The sequence below is a fragment of the Anser cygnoides genome, chromosome 20, assembly GCF_040182565.1.
Source record: "Anser cygnoides isolate HZ-2024a breed goose chromosome 20, Taihu_goose_T2T_genome, whole genome shotgun sequence".
In the NCBI taxonomy this organism is placed as follows: Eukaryota; Metazoa; Chordata; class Aves; order Anseriformes; family Anatidae; genus Anser; species Anser cygnoides.
The window spans coordinates 582,155-590,937 of NC_089892.1; the positions used below are offsets into that span (position 1 = coordinate 582,155).

General features: G+C 40.5%; 1 long non-coding RNA gene across 1 annotated transcript; it reads left to right on the forward strand.

Moving 5' to 3' along the window:
• Positions 1-4,254: 4,254 nt before the first annotated feature.
• LOC106040754 (uncharacterized) lies at positions 4,255-8,533 on the forward strand. The gene is made up of 3 exons (XR_001210061.3): positions 4,255-4,321; positions 4,762-4,913; positions 8,223-8,533. It is a non-coding gene; the product is annotated as an uncharacterized lncRNA (long non-coding RNA).
• Positions 8,534-8,783: the final 250 nt, after the last annotated feature.

Genomic DNA, 8,783 nt, shown 5'->3' on the forward strand with positions numbered 1-8,783 from the left:
GGCATTCACATTTCTGATTTGGGATGCAACATTATGATTAGAGCAACTGGGTTAATGAGCTAAAGTGGAAAAATACGTTCTACAAGCCTAATTGACCACCGTATCTTTAGAAGACCTCAGCTCAGGAAAACATCCCAATGCAGCACAGCATTTCAGCCTGCACTTAAGAGCTATGCTGAACATGAGAGGCTCGGAGTGAAGGTGGTGTGAAGGAAAGAGAGCCTTCCTCCTCGCTCCCGTGAGCTGCGTTTGCAGGCTTTTCCAGTCCCAGCTGTGCATATCTTCCAGCAGAAACTCACAATTTGCAGCAGCTCCCAACAGCCCCGGCAGCAGCAGGCGAGCTGCCCCGTGTTGGGCAGGAGCCAGGCACAAGCTAGGCTCCTGCTCCTCAGTGCCTGCTGAGATAGGACCTCCCGGAACAGATAGCTAGGCTCACGTTCTTAAATATCAGCAGCATGAGTGTCTGGGGTTTGATTTTTGCTAGTGTCAAGGAATAAACCCATTGGTCATAAAAATTAGGGTAAGACTGAGTGTATTGATGTGTAGTTATACTTTATATTACAGATTATAAGGTTACTCAGGAGAATAATGCAGTATATTAAAGGGATTCTCATGTCCCATTTTCCTCAGCTATGAAAGCTGGTGAAGTGACGGGATCCAGGGTCATACACGTTTAGATTCATTCTTCTCTGAAATCACTCTATGTGATAAAGCAAGGAAAGCATCAGATGCCAATTACATGATTTCAAAGTCATACGTATATTGCACACTCCCCAGTTTATTATTTTTTTTCCTGACATCATTCACACTTGAAATTATCCTTGACTTTATGTGGAGTTGCAATCAAAGACACTAAGAAAATTGTGGTTAATTAGTAAAATAAGTTAATAGGAAGGTACTAAGATTCTGCTATTAAAATAGGAAGGGACAGTTGTAAAGCCTGTAACAGTTTGAACTTTCATGCTCAGTTTGCCAGAGAAGGTAGAAAAAAAAAAAGTTGCACAACATTAACATGTCGTTGTGAACTCTTAGAGCATCTCTTGTTGCCAGAGAAGCCACTTCTCACTGAAGCAACTGCTGTCATTTAAAAATACCTCTGGATTCAGCACCCAAGGACAGATAAGACGACACCAGGACCCCCATTATTTCTGGAGGGGATGACACCTCTGCCATAGGCATGGAAGAGCCAGCTCCTGTTCAAGGACTGGGCTCTCTGCAAAGAGGTAGAGGGAGGGTATGACAAAGACAATCTGAAACTCTGAATATAGGTGCTGGAAAAAGGCTGGGAAGAGGCAGATAACAGAGCCATGAAGACTGAAACACGGTACAAGTGGGGAGGAATTTTAAGGGTAACATTTTGTTTCCTTTTGTCAGGTGAAAGACATGCAGAGCAGTTGTTACTGATGTTCAAACAGAGCTTTCAGTGCTGAGATGTACATCTGGAAACATCAAGTGTCCACCAACAAGAACATACACTTCTAAAATATAATTACCTTGGAAAACTAGCATTTTAATTTCAATTACAATTGTTCTATGAGAGACAGATGTGAACTGTTAAAATGTTTATAACATGGTTTAACAGTAAAAAAAACAAATATTAATGAAATGCATTTCACTGATGGGATTTGATTGGCATGCTGTATTAATTACAGGCCTTTCACCTCTGAAACTGCTGTTCTAATCCTGTTGGTGCTCAGGGAAAACAATTTAAAACTTGTTTATATATTCTAAAATGATATAGGCATCTTGGAGAAAAAGGTCTGAATTACAGCATTGGTTTCACTATAGATAAATACTTTAAAAGGAACATCTGCCAACATATACATTCCAGGCATCCTACAATCCCAATGCACCTTGAATATCTACAGAGACTACTACATGCAAATAATAGCTATCAGACTCTTGGAGTGCAAATCAAAATGGCAAGAAAGTTTCTCTAGCATCATCCGGCCAAGACCTGCAGATCATCTTCTCTCTACCAGCAGGTGGAGACAAGAACATTAGAGCATTCAAAAATCAATGAAAGGAAATTGATTTCCCTATCACTAAGCCGATGTGTTAAAAACACATCATTTATCTTTAAGATTATCACAAGAGTGGTTTAGGGGCATAGGATCTTAAAACATACTTTATTTTTATTCCTAGTTGCTAAAGCAGAGGGTACCATCCGATCACATCATTTTTTTTTTCCTTTTTTCAGCCAGAAGTAGTAAGAACTTTCTTAACCTCCAGGGTAAAACGTTAATTCAGCTTGTGTGTGGAGCCAGGGACACTGCCGAGCTTCTTTGCCGAGCATTCCACATGGAGCTAGTGCAGACCGAAAGAGAAGGGGCGGACAGCCCCTGACCACGGAGCCAGAACAAACAGCATTCGCGCTCAAGGGACAGTCTCTGACTGTGCAACCCAAGTCACTCTTGGCTTTAGCAGAGACGCTCTGTCTGCTTCCAGCCTTGGGTACATCATGTCCTTGTGCATCCACAAGCAGGGAAACAGCAATGTTCTCTCTCCTGTCTATACCTTGGAAGAGTACATACTGCTGTGCCATGCTCAGTGCAGCACCCACATCTGGCAGACCACTGGAGAGAACAGCTGAAGGAGACTACTAAGGGGAGAGTGTTTTAACCCTTTCCATAGGTAGGAAATTGGAACAGTGAATAAGCCATTTATTTAGAGCCCAGAGACCTCAAGTGCACACGAGTTCTTGGCTCTTAAGCTTTGACCAAGCTAACATTAGACCACAATACACAAAAGAAAACCACAGAATGAACAAGCACTACCAATCAGCAAGGATGACAGGCATTACGAGCAGCCTAAATCCTGCAGTAACATCCCCCACTCCCCTCACCCCCCCCCAAACTTCAGCTCTTTCCCTACTTGCACCGGGGTATGCATCTTACCTAATGGAGACCTGCACAGAGAGCGGGTAGCCCATGATCAGAACTAACCACTGAGAAAGCCCTGTGGAACCCGAAGCCATCAGCATAACCCACAGCCCAATTTAATTAAACAAACACAACTTGTTTGCTGATGACAAGGATGTGTTTTTCTCTGTAGTACAAACACTAACATTTAAAATATCATAATGTAGTAAGTAACTTAGCCTCTATCACAAAATGGAAGCGAGAAAAACAAAAACATAATGGGATAATATTTTTAACCATAAAACCAATTTTAGTCTATTCTATACATTCTATGGCAGGGTATTTTATGTGATTTGGATACAACTCTGCTAGCACATTAAAGTTTATTGGCCTTGAAAAAAATGGATGCATCACTGATGATAGAGACTTGGTGTTATACTGTCAATACACATTTTATGTGATCTCTGTCTTAAATACAATTCAGACCTTTGGACTCCGTACGGAGTTGGACTTCAGCCTTTTCCTGTAATTATTTGGTGTCTTGTTAACATTTTATAGGCATGTCTGTTTAAATAAACTTATTTGATGTGCATTTATTTTGGCTGTGGCCTGGTGTATAGGATGGATGTGTTTTTCTTTGTCTTTTAAAAGAAATCAAAGTAAAGCTGAACAATGGAACTGCAAGGGAAATAAATTTAAATATAGTGTTTGTTTCATTTAACAACAATACAATACAGTTAAAATGAAATGGACCTGACAACATTATTTATGAGGATGTAATTATCCAAATGTTCTACACTTAGCATATAAATATTACAACTGTAAAGCATCTTTTTTTTTTTTTTGCCAGTTACATTGAATGAATGTTGCATTTGAGCACAACAGGCACAATTTACGTGCAGTAATGGACTTTGAAAAGAGCTGAAAATTTAGAGGGCTTTTTAAAACTGCCTTTCTACTCTATTTTTATGTGCTTTCTGAACACTTTTGGAAGAAATAGAGTATTTTCATGTGCATCCTATGTGCATTAAGGGAGATTATTTGTTTCAGCAATTGGCTCCAGCATGCAGAAAAGAGAACCCAGGAAGAGCAAGCCACTCACCCCTCTGCAACCACCTGTGCTGATGCTAATACCCTCAGCCCTTTCCAGGGAACGTGAAAAGGGAAAGATCATGCAGGTTCCTCCCTTGGCATTACTCTTCCATCACCAGAACACACACAACCAAAGAGCCCAACAGATCCGGTGAGGTTCTGTTTTAAAAACTCATTTAACTATATAGACTGTGCATCCTCCAAAGCCTCATTAAATCATCTGCTGGTACCACTGATCATATACTAATGATGTAAAAGTATGTTCTGTGGTAATTATGACATACCTGGCAGCCTTTGCCCTCAAGATTCCAAGATATTAAGTGATGCTGACCTTATCACATACGAGTCAGGCTCAGGAAGGGAGGAAGGTAATAGCAGAGACAGCTCAGAACATTATTTTCTTTCCCTATTCTTTACACAGAAAGGTTCCTAATAAGATTTTAAATTTCAGATGCTGAAAACAAAACAAATACAGAAACAAGAAGAACCATACTAAATTACACCTTGCCTTTCTTTATTACCATATGACATTCACAGGGACTTAGAAATATGCAGAGAGATGTTTGCTGACCACTAAAAACCAGCAACTTCAAAAACGAACAGCATCTACATAAGCAATATTCAACAAAAGCTAGAAATAATTAGATACATTAAACAAAGAAATATTCTCAGTTTCTTTGAATTGCAGGGAGGATTTAACACTGTCTCCTTTATCACTTCAGTGCCAGTAACAGTACCTTTAACAAACCGCTGTGAGCTTCTCAGAGGCTTGCACATACTGACAGTCCTTTTCTCTGCTCCCTAACAGCACTCTGCACTGCCGTCCTTGTTTCACAAGGGGCAATTGTTCCTGTCCTTTTTTGCTGAGATCTCACCCAAGCACACCAGCCCCAACTTTGCAGAGCTGTAGGTTCAGCAGGGCCAGCAGCATCCATCAGTGAGTGAAAGGGACTGGGCCAGGTAAGGAACTGCACTTCCTTCTTAATGAGGTACAACTGAGGACTGAGCAAGAGAATTCATGGTAACCATCAATTAATTCAGTAAATACACTGCATAGAAAACAGACTTTTGTCTGTGAGAAATTCTGTTTGTTTGGCTGTTGTGGTTTTGTTTGTTTGTTTTTCCCAGGTTTTCCATTTCTCTTGCTAAGTAAGGATTTTTATTTCTACAAACATGGAGAGACATTGATGCAAGCAGAGTGGTACGTATTATAAAATATGCCTTGGGCAAAACATTGTCATTCTAACATCTTTCTCAATGAACTAGGTTGACTGTCAATGTGGACATGGCTTTTCATTTTAGTATAACAGGTACTAATGTACTGTGTACTCAGTGTGCAGAAAAGACCTCAGAAAGGAAATTTCCACTGTTTTTCAAGCAATTATGATCCTTTCTCCCCACAGACTACTACTGTCATATTGTAGCAGAAAGAAGCAAAAGAAAAGGCATATATGTCCACATAGGCATCACAGCTCTTGGAATTCAGTCCTACTTTTCCTGCTTTTTAATCCCTGTATCGTCTGTATTATACCTTGCACAACAGTAACATGGGCTATTCCTGGGTTCTCGTCTGATGCTTTCTTATGGTCAATACAATGAAAGAAAAGAGCTGCTAAGAAGGTACAGTCAAATTAAATCACAGTCATGAAGTTGGAAAAGATTACCAGAAATCACAAAATATGACAAAAATAACGGATGACTTTGGAGTATAAATTTATACGTGAGCACTTATACCAATGCAAGCAGCATTAAGAGTTTTCAGATTCACATTCTTATACCCTAAGCCTTTTGGAATAGGGTTTTGCTGAGGATACTTCCTGCATGCCACAGCTTTGTAAACTGATTGGTTAATGTTTAATTGTCATTCATCAACCACAGTTTGTTCAAACCGGACATCTCCATAGCAAGTTTGTGCAAGCCGCCTGTGGAGGATGAATTTCACCTCCATTGCACCTGCTGCTATGGCTCCGAAGAAGCAATTTTCTCTGGGGAAAGACTGTGACTGTTGATGATAGCATTGATACTGCATCTGTTCTCTACATCTACTTCCCAAATCTGTCACATCAAGCTCTGAGATGATGAGGATAATTAAAGCCCAGCTGAATAACCTTCTAGGGCCCATTGAGAAAGAATGAATATTTCAGTGCTCAAAACCCTATTGCTACCCTCACAGATTACTCATCTTTCACTTCCCAGAAAAATAATACAACTGTCCCCTTTGCTGTCTCCTGTACGTATCATCCTGCAGAATGAACTGGTTCCAAATCTTTATTTTTCCAGAAGTCACTGTTTGTCACTGGTTATTGCACTGGCAGAGGTACATGTAACTATTCCCTATATTACTTTCAAAGCATCAGAAACTAAATGAAGGATTCTTTTCTAATCAGGTCAAATCAAGAGCTAAACCTGCACCGTCAGAGAAACAAACTCAAGTTTCTTTTCTCACTTAGCTCCATCTACTGATATTACAGCAGATTGCACATGGCTGCAGAGCTGCACTACACATACCAGACATGCTCTGTCTTCCATCAATAATAATTTTAAGGTTAATTTTTCAAGAGATTAGAAAAAAATGCTATCACGGGAAAGATAAGTGATTGTGTATGTTTACCCCATGGGGTTTTTACATCAGAAGTGTGAAGTGAATTACAGGGTACAATAACCCAGAGGAAAGTTAGCTTCTTACTGGTGAAAAGCATTTTGGATCCCATTCAATAATCCACTGTGAGACCACACATCAGAATTGTATTTATTTACAGATCCAATCGAAATGGAGCCTGTAAGGAGGAGCCCAAGATCAGAGGCAAGATGCAGTTAAGATCTGAGAAAAGGCAGTGTTTGTGGGCAGAAATACTGAAGAGTGTACATGAGGCCAGATCTAGTAGCCTTTGCCCAGACAAAATTCCCACTGAACTGAATGGGTTGAATCACTCGGTAGTTTGCCAGAGAAAGGCTTGTTAGCTCAAGCCTCTGGGTAATCTTCCTGTGATGCGCGTGCCAGTCTGCTTTCACAAGTGCTGGCACTCAGTCTTCCCCTGGCTCTTCTGAGTTAATTCTCCATTTTGCTAAGAATCTAACCATGAAGCCAAGTCGTACCTCTGCCCTCCCCTCAACCTCTCTGCTCCCTACCTCTGTGCATACCAATCAAATAGGTGATAAAATTGTACATTTTATTTAGTGGTATTGTTTGATTATCATTATTTTGTTGATCTGTGCTGCAGGACATTCTTATTAGGACATTATTATTGCTAAGAAAAAAAAAAAAAGAACATGAGATTGGAAAAGCCTGTCCTCATTTATACCTGAGCAAGTTTTTTGGGGACAAAATGCTGAAACCCTTATTCAGGAAAAAAAAAAAAATATATATATATATATATATATATATATATAAAAATCAAGCTCTTAAAATTCATTCATTTGGCTCAAAACCACTAAGATCGATAAGCAATGCTTGAGTTTTCCTCCTGCCCTTGGAGCAGTCAGAGTCATATTGCCAGCTTTTAGCTCTAAGTATGGGGACTAGAATCTCACATTTTAAATTAAACACTGGGAGTCCCATATAGCCTCATGGCTCCTGGAACTGGGACTTTAAAGCACTATTAAATCCCATGACACCTATGCTAAAACCCCAATACTGTATATGGGGCTGGGTCATACTCTTTTAAGAAAAGGCTGAATGAAAGAGGAGTGGGAAATAGCCTCATTTTTGCCTTTTTTATTTTCACTTTGGAACAACAAAGAGAGCTTTTGAGAGCTCATGTTTTGCAGAACATAGTTGGAAGAAAAAACATGGTTCTTATCAGGGCAAACAGCTTCAAGAAGAAGCAGACACTGCCAACCACTTCCCTGCGCCGTGGTGCCCTTCTCCTAGCACTGGGCATATGCTCCAAAGTGAAACTTGCTCTACTTATGTTAAACTGATAGTACAAGTAGTAAAGTCTTTTCCCTTTCGGTTTAAATGAATCCTTGCCACTTAAGTTCATGTTTATTTTTATAATATGGACTCTATGTCGTTTATTGCTCCCAAAGGGACTCCAAATACCATGATGGTTATGAGTGAACCTGGGAATATACTTCTGAATTACTTGTGATTTATCCTCCTGCTGATGCACATAATAACGCAGCTCTTCCATAGCCTGTTCAAGGCTTTTAATTATTAATTTCTGTACTTTGTGTGGCATCATGTGACAGTTATTGCTGCTGTGGGTGGGAATTACTGTGCCTGTGCTTGCTGGTAACAACTTTGTCATTGGGAATTTTATATTTCAGGCTAAACACTGAATAGCTTTGGAATGGCTTGAACCTGTCCGCAACAATGGCACAAGTGTCATATAAAACCAGGCCCTCTGCAGTATCAAGATGCTGAGGAGTGCAGCGCTCAAAGGGAACCATGAACACAGTGGGGACAAAGGATGCCTCGGGGCCTTCGCAACACAGCTGGAAGTGGGGCCATCAGCAAGGATGTGCCACCATGCGACCCTGCCCAAGCTGCTTGGACAAGCAGGCCATGCTCATCTCTAGTGAGAGCAGCCAAGCGTTTCGGGTGGTTAATGTCACTAATATTGGCACATGTATTCACATTCAGAGATTCCCATTTAATAACTGTAGGCTATAGCTCAGCTTTGGCAATAGAAGATGATGGCTCTTGATTTCACAGACCTGAAGCTTTACACATTAGTCGAAACATCAAGAAATGTCCCCAGTTGCTTGTGAGGCTACCTTCCACCCTTTGCACCCTTACCCTCTGAACACCCAGCATCACAACAGATTGTTCCTAGTGTATATTTATACCACAGTCCTGCCATGCTCATTTTGTTGGGTCAGAGCCCC